Genomic DNA, 13,895 nt, shown 5'->3' with positions numbered 1-13,895 from the left:
AAGAGTTAAACTTAGAATTACCGTGAAAGTGAAAGTCACTCAGTCGTTTCCGACTCTTTGCAACCCCATGGACTATACAGTCCATGGAATTCTACAGGCCAGAATACTGGAATGGGTCACCTTTCCCTTCTCCAGCAGATCTTTCCAACCCAGGGATCGAACCCAAGTATACCGCATTGCAGGAGAATTCTCTTACCAGCTGACCCACAAATACCACCCATCAATTTCACCCCTTTGGTGTATATCCAAAGAATTGAAAAACAGGTTTTCAAATACTTACACAGGAATATGCAAAGCAGCACTAGTCACAATAATCCAAAAGTAGAAACAAATCAAATATCTATCAGCTGCAGAAAGGTAAACACAAGGCTGTACATCTACACATGGAATCTTATTCAGCCCTAAAAAGGGTAACGTATTGAAACATGCTATACCATGGTTAAACGTCAAAACATGCTAAACTAAAGAAGTCAGACATAAACAGTAACAGAGCATATGATTCCATTTATGTGAAACATCCAGAATAAGTAAATCCATAGACAGAAAGTGGTCCCTGTTGACCTCTCGTTTCTTATTAGAAAGCTCTTCTGATTTTCCTTCTTCCAAGGTCACAAGTTCTTTCTGACACTCCTTAATCTCCACAGCCTTTACATGCTGGAGTTTCCCCCAAGACTTGGTCCAAAAACACTATTCTCTTCACTCTAGACTTTCTCCTCCAGGTGATTTCCCTCATGGCCATGATTTCACAGATCATCTATCTGTCATTACCTCTGAAACATATACATAATTAACGAACCTCGTTCTGAGTTTCAGAGCTCTCTATCCAACCTCTCCACTTGGACATCCTGAATGGCTTTCAAACTCCCAAAATCTAAAACTGCATTTATAATCTTCCCTCAAACTGGTGTAGAGTTTCCTTCCTCAGACAATGACTCCACTGGCCACCCGTGTCTGAAAGCCATGAATCTGGGAGGCATCCTTGACGTGTCCTTGCCGTGCCTTCCGATCTATACCTAAGCCCCGTCCTCCAAATCCTTTGACCTCTCAGTGATGTCTATAACCACCATCCTGGTTCAAGCCATCACCGTCTCACTCCTGGACTGCTGCAAGAACCTCAGAACCAACTCCTCACGGTTGCTACAACCTCTTCTCCAACCTGCAGCCATCATGATTTTTTAGTAGAACTTCTTTCTCATTGTTGTAAAATATACATAACATGAAATTTGCCATTTTTAAGTGAATAATTCATGGGCAAAAGCATTTTCACAATGTTGTAAGCCCACCATCACCATCTATTTCCAAAACTCTTTTCATCTCCCCACATAGAAAGTCTGTACCCACTAAACAATAACTTCCCATTTCCCTTCCCCCTCTGCCCCTGGTAACCACCATTCTATTTTCTATGCCTATACATTTGCCTATTCTAGGTATCCAGTATTAGTGGAATTATACAATATTTTTCCTCTTGTGTTTTAGCTAATGTTTTTAAGGTTCAGCCATGCTGTATGAAGCATATATCACAATTTCCTTCCTTTTTAAGGCTGAATACTATTCCACGGTATGGATATCCCACGTTTTGTTTATCTATTCACCTACTGATGAACACCTGCATTATTTCAACCTTTCGGCTACTGTGAGTAATGATGATATGAACATTGTTGTACAAAAATCTATTCAAATGCCTACTTTTGAATCTTTTGAGCATACACCTAGAGGTGGACTTGCTGAATCATATGGTAATTTATAGTCAACTTTTTCAAGAATTGTCAAGTTACTTTCCACAGAGCTGTACCATTTTGCACTTCCATCAGCATGCACGAGGGTTCCAATTTCTCCAAATCCTCACCAACAGCTGTTCTTTTCCATCTTTAAAACAGTCGTGTCAGAATCTTTTAAAACCTCACTTCAGTCAGGCAGCCTCCACAAGCCATCAAAACTGTTTTTGTCAAGGTTACCGAGGGCACCCCATCTCTGAAACTAGTCAGTGGTCTGTTCCCAGCCCTTTTCTTCTTGACACACAACCGGCTTAAGGCCTGGTCGCTCCTATGTCCCTCCTTATCCCTTTGCTTGGACACTTAAGACACCATCCTCTCCTAGTTTCCCTCCTTTCTCGCAAGCTACTCCTTTTCTGTAGCCTTTCCTGGTTCCTCTTCATCATTCTTTCCTTTAAACATTCCATTGTCTCGGGGTCCAGGTCTCACATCTCCTCTCTGCTCTACTTACACTCACTCCCTGGTGATCCCCTCAAGGCTTGGAGCTTTAAATTCCACCTACACAGAGGTGGTTCTCAAAAGGACGCCTCCCCCACCAACTCCTTCCTGGCTCCCAACTGCTTCTGACCAACCAACTCCCTCCTGAAACGCTCTGGGCTCCACCCCCTTAGCTGCTTCTGCCTGGTGAACTCCCGCTTCCCACACCCCCTGGAAGACATCCTGGTTTGATGCTCTACAGCCCTTATCTCCTTTATTACAATTGTTAATTTAACTGACTGTCTTCTAAAAGAGACCAAGAGCTACAAGAAGCAAGAAACAGGAGAGGATAAGAGATGGCTGGAAATGCTACAATGAAGCAAAATAGGGCTATGAGATAGACAGAGCGTTAGGAGGTGGGGACAGAGATATGAGGGAGGCGGTTGTAACAGCGGCAAGGGAAGACCCTTCCTAGGAGGCAATACTGAAATCAAGCCTGGATGATGAGAAAGTCCATCATGCTTAGACAGGGGGAAGAGCATCTCAGGCAGAGGAAACCATGAGGCAGGCACCAGCGTGGCTTTTGGAAGGCTAAGACAAAGTCAAGGAGACTGCTGCACAGTGAACGAAGGGAAATGGTGGGATATGAGTCAGAAGGTAGGCAGGTGCCACAGCACGGAGACCTTGAAGACTCCGGTCAGGACCATGGACATTATTTCAGTTGCAATGGGAAGCTCTTGGTGGGTTCTCAGCAGAGGGGTGATGTGGCTGGACTTATGCTTTTAATGATCACTCTGATGCTATGGAAAGAACAGAGTATGAGGGGTGGGGATAGAAGAGATGAGCAGAGCACAAGCAGAAGTCGAGAGACCGAGTCAAGACTGCCATGGTGGTTTGGGTGGGCAGGGCTGGTGGCTGGAAGGGCTTAGATATGAGCAAAGGCACGATCTTCACATCACTGCTTAGTGTTGTGGAAACAGCTAGGCTTTAAAGCCACATAGACCTGGGCTAGCTACCTCTCTGAACCTTTGATTTGTGATGTGAAACCAGGGATGAAAACACCTGATTTGCAGGTTGTTGTGCGGACTAAATCAAACAAAAAAGGATCCAGGAGAGTTTCCCACAGCCCTGGCCCTCAATGAACAGTGCTCCTGGTCTGTAACTCCAAAATCCAAGAAGCACTGAAAACTGAGGTTTACTTTGTTTTCATCTGCTTTGGTTTTGCTTGGTGTGTAGCCCCCCATCTAGACCTGAACTGATACAAGCTACTTACAGTCTTAACCATACTCTGTTGTCTATTTATACATTTCACTACAGACAGCATTTAATGATAGTGTTGCCCCCAAACCCTACTGAGAACATTACATAATAGACAGGATTTACCCTGCCTTCACTTTCTAAAATCCAAAAACTTCTTAAGTACCAGAACATACCTGGTTCAAGGGTTTCAGATAAGGACCTGCAGCCGCACAATTATTTCCAGGAATCAAAGTGCCATTTAGTTTAGTCACAACTATGAGATCATATGTCCAATTGGATGAGGTCATAGATCTCAGAGGGCTCCCCAGGTGCCTAGTGGTAAAGAACCCGTCTGCCAGTGCAGGAGACACAGGAGATGCCGACTGGATCCCTGGGTCAGGAAGATCCCCCGGAGGAGGAAATGGCAACCCACTCCAATATTCTTGCCTGGAGAATGCCATGGACAGAGGAACCCAGCGGGCTATAGTCCACAGGGTCGCCAAAGAGTCAGACATGATTCAATGACCAAACAAAAACAAAACAGATTTCAGAACAGCAGTTATGAAAGAGTCCTCATAACCTGAAGTCCTATGGAAACACCCTGAATCATCAGCACTTTTGACTTTAGCTGTTGATCTTCACAATGACAAGCCAGTTTGAATTTAAGTGAAATACTGTTGTTCAGTAGCTAAATCATGTGCAACTTTTAATAAGGTGTTAAATTGGCACACTTGAAAAAGTACTTACAAGTTTAGGGGGAAAAGCTGCTTCTTTTCAATTGTTTTTACTAAATCTTATTTTAGTGCTACAGAAAAATCCATCAGAATCACTAACAAATGTTATGTGTCCGTTTTACTCATGCTCAGAAGTTACTTTGCCTGTGCCCTCACACCCTTGCGTCAGACTGTGAGCCCTTGTGGGCCTAGCCTAGCCCCCTCAAAGAGCATGCATAATGCTTGGCAAACAACATACATTCAACAGATATCAGATGAATTAAATGTATAAACTAGAGATCCAGTGTTAAGGAGCTTCAGATTCAAATGACAAACATAAGAGCAAGAGCACAAACTGCCCAAAATTCTAAGTTCCTAAGTGACAGCACAGAGTCCATCTCTTAGCTTCCATCTGGCAAGGCATTTTTTTAGTACTAAAGAAATCACAGGCAATAGGATCATATTCTGGAATTCAAAGAGACTTTGTGAATTAGTATTCCTTAAAGAGGCTTCTCTGATAGCTCAGTTGGTAAGGAATCTGCCTGCAATGCAGGAGACCCTGGTTCAACTCCTGGGTCGGGAAGATCCGCTGGAGAAGGGATAGGCTACCCACTCCAGTATTCTTGGGCTTCTCTTGTGGCTCAGCTGGTAAAGGATCGGTCAGCAATGTGGGAGACCTGGGTTTGATCCCTGGGTTGGGAAGATCCCCTGGAGAAGGGAAAGGCTACCCACTCCAGTATTCTGGCCTGGAGAATTTCATGGACTGTACAGTCCATAGGATTGCAAAGAGTCCAACATGACTGAGCAACTTTGACTTTCACTTTTATTCATTAAACAAAGTTGGGCTTCCCAGGCGGTGCTCGTGGTAAAGAACCTGCCTGCCAATGTAGGAGACACAAAAGACCCAGGTTAGATCCTTGGGTTGGGAAGACCTCCTGGAAGAAATCATGGCAACCTACTCCAGTATTCTTGCCTGGAGAATCCCACAGACAGAGGAGCCTGGTGGGCTACAGTCCATAGGGTCTCAAAGAGTCAGACATGACTCAAGAGACTTAGCAAGCAGGCAAAGAATTAATGAGTACCTATTATTATGTATTAGGTTATCCTGGCCAACAAAACCCGACTCTTGTGCACTTACTAGGGCAGAAACACGGAGAAACCTATAGGAAATATTACAACGTGGTAAGTACTAGAAAAACTAAAGCAGAGTAGGGGGTACTGTAAGGGAATGGCCGAGTTTCTTTTACATGCAGGTTTTTCAGGGAAGGCTGCTCTCATGCTGTTACACTGTAACAAATACAGGGTAAAGCGATCGACTCACTGGCCTATACAGGTCTCTGGGAAGAGCGTTCCAGGAAGAAACAGGCAGTGCAAAGGCCCAGAGGCAGTGGCAGTGCTTGGCAGTGCTCCAACAACCGAAAGGAGGCCTGTGTGGTCAGAAAGGAAGGCCCAGAGGGCCAGGCCTGTAGGCCAGCAACCTTCTAGAGGGTTCTAATGAAATGGAAAGTTATTGGAGAGTGGGGGGTGGGGTGGGGAGTGAGGGTTCCCTGCTCTGCCTTTGAGGACCTGGGGCTGCTGCGGTGTCGAGAAGCTGGGGAGTCGGGTGGTGGGGGTGGGGGTGGGGTGGGGTGGTGGCGGGGGCAGTGTTTGGGCGGAGGCTAAAGATGGGCAATTGGGAAACAATTTCAAGGGATTTTCGGCAGGAGATTTTTGTTGCCAATCTTTTGGGCAATTCAGGCCTCCGTATTGTATTTCACATTGTCTATCAAGCCACAGGACTTTTCCGTTTTCCACGGGTTCCCCTCCCCCAACCAACCAGGGCCCGGGTTAATGGTTACCTGCTCGTTTAAAAATTCTTCGCGGGAAGAAAATGACTGTCAGCTCCCACCGCGCTCCAGGATGCTTTCCCCAGGTCCAGCCGGGGCCCGCACTCGGCTACGGGCCTCGGACAGCGCTACCGAGGCGGCGGCGCAGGGGTCCGGGGCCTCTTACCGGCGTTCAGTCCCGGGCTGGGGAGGCGGACAGGCGGGCGCGCGCTGCGGTGGCTCCGGCTGCCGGCCCTCGCTGCTCCCGCGCCGCTACACTCAGCGGAAGCTCGGCGAGTCTGGGCGGCTCGCTCTCGGTTTCGTTTTCCCGGCGGACTCCGCCTTCCTTCGGCCGCGCCGGCCCCTCCCGCACCGGTCCCCACAGGTCCGCACAGGCCCCGCTATCGCCTGAAGCCCGCGCCTCCACCCGGCGTCCGCGCGTGGGCGTCCAGGGCCCTGCAGCCCCCACCCCAGCTGCTGGGACTGTCGCTGGCCCCGGTGCGGGGCAGGGTCCTCCGGGAGATGGGGAGGGCACTGAGGTCTCCGAGGCCCGCAACGTGGCAGGCCCTCTGCCATAAATGCTCCCCTTGCCTCTTCAACACCAACATTTAGGGTGGGGTGAGCTGACCCATTTGGAAAGACCCTGATGCTGGGAAAGATTGAGGGCAGGAGGCAAAGGGGACGACAGAGGAGGAGGTGGTTGAATGGCATCACCGGCTCAATGGACATGGTTTTGGGTGGACTCCGGGAGTTGGTGATGGACAGGGAGGCCTGGCATGCTGCAGTCCATGGGGTCGCAAAGAGTCGGACCTGACTGAGCGACTGAACTGAACTGGCGGGGCTGGATATCATCGGCTCCATTTTTAATGAAAGAAACTGAGTAAATCAACCCTGCCAAGGCAAAGCCAGGATTCCATTGCCTGTAACCAACGACGCACCTCTCCTCACAGCAACCCAGACGGGGGATGCAGAGGCCTGGGGGCATAATCTCCCTTCTGTTTCCATCTAACCATTCATTTATTCAACAGGTAATTGCACCTGCTGTACCAGGTACCAGCCAGTAGTTAGGAGAGCAATCTGCTTCCTGAGGGGTCTCCTGGAGTTTACAACCAAAGTCCTTACCAGTAGGATTTTTAATGAGAAAATTTTAAATCCTGCAAGATATCCTGAGGCAAGGTTTGGTGGCTCAGACGGTAAAGAATCTGCTTGCAATGCCGCAGATCCGGTTTATTACCTAGGTTGGGAAGATTCCCCGAGAAGGGAACCCACTCCAGTATTTTTGCCTTGGAAATCCCATGGACAGAGGAGCAAGACAAGACATCCTCCTCATCTAATGGACTATCACACTCCCAGAGTAATACTGGCACCTTGACTGAGTGACTGAGGAGTACTGAGTACCCATCTCACAGCAGTATTACAAGGTAGGTGCCATTACTGTGCCCATTTAACAGATGAGAAAACCGAGGTCCAAGGCACAGAGAAGTTAAGTAACAACTGGTAAGCAAGGGAGCTAGAATTAGAACCGGAAGCCTGTACCTCAACATCCTAGCTAGGGTGAGGGGGAAGAGGCATTTCCAAAGTGGGCTTTAGGTACACATTACATATTGGCTATTGGCTTTCCCATGTCTCTTTTGCAGCCTCCAGTATTGCAGCCTATCAATGGGAAGCACTATAGTTTCCTTGATTTAACGTCCCCACATATGAAGCACTAGTGGAAGATTTGGAAGGTAGACAGGAGTCAGACCCCTCTTTCTGTGGCCCTTTGAGATGACAGAAAGCTCCAGCTATAGTGATTGTTTGCCGGAGTCCATTTACCAGCTTTGTGGGTGTGAGGTGGTTATTTCAGAGGTAACGGCAATAGCAATGACATGTTTTCTGACTTTTTAAAGCCCCTGTACTGCCCGAAAGAGCTTAAAGAAAGAAAATGACAAGCTCAAGCATGGTCAGAGGATACAAGCTTTTATGACTGCCCAGAAGAACCTCTTGCTTCCTGTCATCTCAAGGTTCATGGAGCAGAAATTAGGTGCAGAGTTCAGTGCTGCAGCTAGCTGTTATTGTATAACCTTAATTTGTACCCTCCTCAGATCTCTTCTAAGAACACTGAGGCCATTGACTGGGAAAGAATAAGATCCTGGGAATTTGGGTGGATTCAAAGGAGTGAAAAAGTTAGCTTAAAGCTCAACATTCAGAAAACTAAGATCATGGCATCTGGTCCCATCACTTCATGGCAAATAGATGGGGAAACAGTGGCTGACTTTATTTTGGGGGGCTCCAAAATCACTGCAGATGGTGACTGCAGCCATGAAATTAAAAAGACGCTTACTCCTTGGAAGGAAAGTTGTGACCAACCTAGATAGCATATTGAAAAGCAGAGACATTACTTTGCCAACAGAGGTCTGTCTAGTCAAGGCTATGGCTTTTCCAGTGGTCATGTATGGATGTGAGAGTTGGACTATAAAGAAAGCTGAGCGCCGAAGAATTGATGCTTTTGAACTGTGGTGCTTGGAGAAGACTCTTGCGAGTCCCTTGGACAGCAAGGACATCCAACCAGTCCATCCTAAAGGAGATCAGCCCTGAGTGTCCATTGGAAGGACTGATGTTGAGGCTGAAACTCCAATACTTTGGTCACCTGATGAGAAGAGCTGACTCACTGGAAAAGACCCTGATGCTGGGAAAGATTGAAGGCAGGAGGAGAAGGGGACGACAGAGGATAAGATGGTTGGATGGCATCACCTACTCAATGGACAGGAGTTTGGGTGAACTCTGGGAGTTGGTGATGGACAGGGAGGCCTGGCATGCTGCGGTCCATGGGGTCACAAAGAGTCGGACACGACTGAGCGACTGAACTGAACTGAACTGAAAGGAGTCCACTGCCCTCCAAAATTTTGCTGAGTCACCACAGCCCTTCCATGCTTGTTGGATAAGGCTGGTACAGCCAAACGTGAAGAGCCTGAAGTTGTCACCTTGTAAGGAGGTGCTGATTTTCCAAATGTCCTATTCCTACCTCATAAATTCTCTTCTAGAACTAGAATCAGATGCTAGAATGCTCCAAGAGGATACAGACAAGATCTGACCCAGAGGATACAGTTTGCATAATGAAAGAATTACCTGATTTCACTAATTTTTATCAGCAGAAGCCCAAGAAAAGTGCGTGGATATGACTGTAAAGGTAACATGAGAAAAGGAACGTAGTTCACAGTAGGCACTCGCGCTGCCTCCAGCCCTGGGAGTGGTTCTAAGAGTTTGTTTAGTTGGTTTACTATCACCTGGGCTCAGTGGTGGCCAACATTAAATGAAATTGTGATACCAAGTAATACAAATGAAGAAATCAAAAATACTTAGGGAATCAGGATTGTTAGATTAGATTAATCATATGTAACCTGTCCATTCTCTTTCTAACCATGCCCCCTTAGAATATCCAAAGGACTCTCCTTCACCAGGCCTTGAGAAGTATATTTTCATCTTTGAAAAGCTCTGTAGTGGCTGTCCGCAGTGGGTGGAGAATGTTGACAGGAGATGTTCTGATTGGAAAACTACCTGATTTCAATGGAGATTATGGCTCCCAGACTGGCAGAGGCCATGTGGCAACACTTAACTCCATCCTGCCTCCAAAAACAGGGCCACAGGGTCAGAGCAGTAGTCAGAAAGTTTTGCTCACCAGACACCATTAGCAGTGGTAAACTTCCTGGAGTTTCTAGTACTGAAATAGATGGCAGGCCACAGGTGTGTTACGTGAGCAGATATCTAAGACCCCTATGGCATGCACTCCTGCTCTCTGCTTTATCAGCCCACATGGTCTCACGGGGAGTTCCCTGTGACCAAGCGGCTGAGAAAGGAAAATTCAGGTGAAGCACTATACACTGGCTTTAACTGAAATGAACTGATGTGTTCCAACAGCCCTTCAGGGAAGTGGCCCTAAACGACAGTGGGAGAAGGGAAATCCTTCCAGGGTGCAGCTTCAAGCAGTACACTGAGTTATCACTTGGGAGGAGAGAAAGCTAGTGGCCTACAGTTTACCTGGATATTTGGAGATTTGGAAGGAACAAGGTCAGAGCATTGATGATAAGGAGGTCTGGGGGAAAAGGATGTGAGTGACCACTTGGAAGGGACACAGAGTCTGAGTGTATTGGATTTCCTTGTGAATCTTCATGAGAGGTACCCCCTTCTAAGGAGACTTGAGAAGCTAGTGTGCAAGAAAACGTCTGTAGATGTCAGTTGGGATTTCCCCAGCTACCCCAGTGCTCGTTTAACACAAACGAATAGGAATGGGTGAGATACGCGTGCAATCTTGTCAAGGTGGATGTAACTGCTGAATGCCCAACACTCCGACAGCGGAGCCCAACATTGAGACCCCAGCACAAGTACCCTGAACACCTATGGAGACCAGCCCGCCACTTGGTGGCAGGTTGTTACATGGAGTCCTTCCGTCATGGAGTGGGCAGGGATCTGCCTTCTGTGGAGAAAGCATGTATTCCAGGTATGGACTTGCCTTTTCTTCCTCTAGTGCTTCTGCCAGCGCCATCATTGGTAGCCTTTCCAAATACCTTGTTCGCCATAATGATATGCCTTAGTAAGGAACCCATTTTTCAGAGAAAGAAGTGAGGCAGTACACCGACTACCATGGGATTCAATGGTTTTATCTTGAACTTATCACCTGAAAGCAGCTGGCCTTCTAGGATAGTGGGATCAAGTATTAAAGACTCAGTTACAGCCCCAGGTAGGAGACAGCACTTGGCAAGCTGGGTGTACTGTCCTTCAGGTATAGTATGTGTTCTGACCCTAGTTGCTCTTTCTTCCATGGCCAGAATACATGAGCCCAGGAATCAGCAGATGTAAAAGGGTTGTCTTCCATGATTAAACCTAATCAAATTCTTAACAAAATAAGTGCTTCCTGTTTCTATGATTTGGGGCTCGGTTTTCACGACATGGTTCCTTGAAGAGGAATTTGAAACTGCACGTGGAGATTGCAGGTGCATCTTGCCATTAAGTTATCAAGAAAATAAAGGGGAGGGACTTCCCTGGTGGTTGGTCCACTGGTTAAGACGTCAAGCTTTCAATGCAGGGGGCGTGGGTTCCATTCCTGGTTGGGGAACTACAATCTCACACACCGTGTGTCATGGCCAAAATAACAATAATAATAATAAGGGGGTTACTGATCTGGTTGGACTGATTGATATGAATTAGCAAGGGGAAATAGTGATGCAGCCAGAGGTAAGCGCATCTTCAACCCGAGGTTTCTCTGGAGTTCCTTTCAGTAGTTCCACATTCAGTGGTGAGTGATATTTTCATTAATGGAAATTGAGAGGTCTCTAACACAGGTGGGAATGTTAAGGACCCGGATCCTTCAAGACTGAAGGTCTGCATCACCCTACTAACCAGCGAGACATCTGACGGCAAAGGGAGGAATGAACAAGGAGTTATAAACACCAGCTATGGTCTCATGACCAGATGCAAAATAAAGAACCATAGAAGCATGCATGTTTTTCCATAGCTTTGTCTTTGTTATATACAAATGAACTTTTTTTTTTGTTAATTAATTTATTTATTTTAATTGAAGGCTAATTACTTTACAATATTGTAGTGGTTTTTGCCATACATTGACATGAATCAGCCATGGGTATACATGTGTCCCCCATCCTGAACCCCCCTGCCACCTCCCTCCCCATATCCCATCCCTCAGGGTTGCCCCAGTCCACCAGCCCTGAGCGCCCTGTCTCATACATCGTACCTGGACTGGCAAACCATTTTACATATGCTAATATACATGTTTCAATGCTATCTCTCAAATCGTCCCACCCTTGCCTTCTCCCACATAGTCCAAAAGCCTGTTCTTTATATCTGTGTCTCTTTTGCTGTCTCACATATAGGATCATCATTACCATCTTTCTAAATTCCATATATACGCTTTAATATACTGTATTGGGTTTTTTTCTGACTTCAGTCTGTATAATAGGCTCCAGTTTCACGCACCTCATTAGAACTGATTCAAATGTATTCTTTTTAATGGCTGAGTAATACTCCATTGTGTATATGTACCACAGCTTTTGTATCCATTCATTTGCCGATGGACATCTAGGTTGCTTCCATGTCCTAGCTATTGTAAACAGTGCTGCGATGAACATTGGGGTACACGTGTCTCCTTCAGTTCTGATTTCCTCGGTGTGTATGCCCAGCAGTGGATGAACCTCTTTTAATTGCTCTCCCTTCCCTTTTTACTTGACATTTGCTGATGGTGGTTAATTTTATAAGATAGTCTTTAGGACAGTGTCTTAAAGTGGGGTTGTGACTAAAATGAGGACGAACTATCACAGTGGGCATACAGATTTAGGAGGTAGGATAAGCATGTTTCCATTTGAAGAAGGGAACAACTGCATTAAGTGGGAACATAGATTTGTTGTTTCCTTGAAAGATTATTGGTAGAAAGAGTGGACTGTACTATATGTTATTAAGTTTGACTTAGCTTCCATTCCAACTCCCTTCCACGTCTCCGCATCTCCTGGATTATAATGTATGGAAGGTTAAAACCACATTTTCCAGATTACTATGGAGTTAAAATTCTCAATATAGTTCAAGTCTTGCCAGTGATGGATAAACAGTGGTGCAAGACTTGGAATATAGAAGGAAGTCCCATTTTCCTGTGACAGACCAGTTGACAAGCAAGCTCAGGGGAGTTGGCAGAAGCTGGACTCATGCTCCCCTGTCAGCTCTCAAAGGGCAGAGGCCATCTCTGGTGTCAGCAGTAGCAGTAACCCAGCAGTAAGTGACCTGAACTTTGTTCTCTTTTGTGGGGGCAAGGGAGGGTGGCTCCACAACAGTGTGGAATTTTAATTCTGACACGCTGTTTCATTTGGTTTTACTTTCTTAATGATGCTGTTTTACATTTTAAATCTTAATGTTGCCCAAAATATAAATTGTTTCCTTTTTGTGTTTTTTTGTTTCTTGCTTAATAAACCCTACTCTGTGGTCATAAAAATATTAACTTGTATTTGCTTCTAAAAACGTAGCCTTTAAATCATCTTTTGACATACAGCCTTTTAATTTGTATGGAATTAATTTTTTTGAGTGATGTGCAGTAGAGGTCTGATTTTATTTCTTCTCTATCATAAGCAGTTGTCTTAGCATCAAATGTTGAAGAGTTTAGTCTGTTCCTATGCTATGCAATGCCACCTCTGTCGTATTTGAACTTTCTTTACATTCATGGGTCAGTTTGGCCACTGTATTTTATTCTGTTTGTTTTATTTTGTTTGGTTTATTTGTCTATTCCTGCTCCAATCATATGGACTTGGGCGTTAAAACCCAAGTCTCTGTTCCTGCAGATTCCTGATTGACATCTCAAGCTCTTCTCTGATTCTTATTCACTTTAGTTCTCAGTTCTCTCTTTAGTTTTGGTCTCTGTTAAGTCCACTCACTTTATTGGAAGCTGACCTGTGCCCCTGAAGGAATTTTTATGTAGCCTTTCTTGGTGTTTTGAGGGAAGAATCTTCAGTTTACTTAATCTACCATACTGCTAGAAATAGTAGTCCTGTAATCTTTCTCAAAGCAATTTTATTTAACTTTTTTATGACTCATTCTATTCTTAACTGTGTAGAACTTAGCTTTACAGTGAAACTAGCTATAGTGTAACTATTAAGGAGATTGTTGAAAGGTTTGTTTTTTTTTTCCCCAGAACACTTTCTGCTTTCTCTTGTAGATTCCACATGCTTACTTGAGGCTCTCTGGTAGGAAAGCCTTCATGCCAGAATAACACACTCTAATATTTAGCTTTAAAGTAAAGCGTGTATTAAGTAGAAATATGAAGTCCCTTGAGAGTGGGCCTCCATAGAGCTTTCTGAAATGACACACACAGAATACATGAGCAATGTTTTTTTCTTAAATCAAATTAGAATAGGATTTATTCATTTTACTTCAGGGAGAATTGGAATTAAATTTCCCACAGCAGTAAGTTCAGA

General features: G+C 45.4%; 1 protein-coding gene across 2 annotated transcripts in view; it reads right to left on the bottom strand.

Moving 5' to 3' along the window:
* EIF2AK2 (eukaryotic translation initiation factor 2 alpha kinase 2) overlaps window positions 1-6,075 on the bottom strand; it is a 30,892-nt gene extending 24,817 nt beyond the window's left edge. For both annotated transcript variants that reach the window (XM_068972974.1, XM_068972983.1), the window contains exon 1: window positions 5,980-6,075. The gene's annotated coding sequence lies outside the window, so the exon portion shown is untranslated. The remainder of the gene's footprint in view (window positions 1-5,979) is intronic.
* Window positions 6,076-13,895: the final 7,820 nt, after the last annotated feature.

The sequence above is a fragment of the Capricornis sumatraensis genome, chromosome 1 (assembly GCF_032405125.1).
Source record: "Capricornis sumatraensis isolate serow.1 chromosome 1, serow.2, whole genome shotgun sequence".
Lineage (NCBI taxonomy): Eukaryota > Metazoa > Chordata > Mammalia > Artiodactyla > Bovidae > Capricornis > Capricornis sumatraensis.
Note: the sequence above shows the minus strand (reverse complement) of the source record. Positions and strands in the feature narration are given on the sequence as shown.